Source organism: Arachis ipaensis, chromosome B9 (genome assembly GCF_059453495.1).
Source record: "Arachis ipaensis isolate K30076 ecotype BB chromosome B9, ASM5945349v1, whole genome shotgun sequence".
NCBI lineage: Eukaryota > Viridiplantae > Streptophyta > Magnoliopsida > Fabales > Fabaceae > Arachis > Arachis ipaensis.
Genome location: NC_142444.1, coordinates 38361909 through 38362457, shown reverse-complemented (window position 1 = coordinate 38362457; position 549 = coordinate 38361909). Strand labels below are relative to the sequence as shown.

General features: G+C 42.3%; 1 non-coding gene across 1 annotated transcript; it reads right to left on the bottom strand.

Moving 5' to 3' along the window:
* Window positions 1-224: 224 nt before the first annotated feature.
* LOC148544354 (small nucleolar RNA R71) lies at window positions 225-331 on the bottom strand. The gene has a single exon (XR_015901652.1). It is a non-coding gene; the product is annotated as a small nucleolar RNA R71 (small nucleolar RNA).
* Window positions 332-549: the final 218 nt, after the last annotated feature.

The window sequence follows — 549 nt, the reverse complement described above, 5'->3', positions numbered from 1 at the left end:
TCCAAGAAGACCCCAATCAACATCTAACCACCTTCCTAAGGATATGTGATACTGTGAAGTCTAATGGTGTTCATCCTGATACCTATAGACTACTTCTGTTTCCCTTCTCACTCAAGGATAAAGCATCTAAATGGCTGAAATCCTTTCCAAAGGGGAGTTTAGCAACCTAGAAAGATGTGGTGAACAAATTCTTGGCAAGATTCTATCCTCCTCAACGGATCAACAGGTTGAGAGCTGAGGTACAAACCTTCAGACAGCAAGATGGTGAGACACTATATGAAGCATGGGAGAGGTTTAAAGACTTGACAAGAAGATGCTCGCGAGATATGTTCAATGAATGGGTGCAGTTGCACATTTTCTATGAAGGTCTTTCTTATGAATCAAAGAAGGCAGTAGACCACTCATCCGGGGATCTCTGAACAAGAAGAAGACCATTGAAGAAGCCATAGATGTTATTGAGACTGTAGCTGAGAATGACTACTTCTATGCTTCTGAAAGAGGCAACACTAGAGGAGTGATGGAGCTGAACAATATGGATGCACTGCTAGC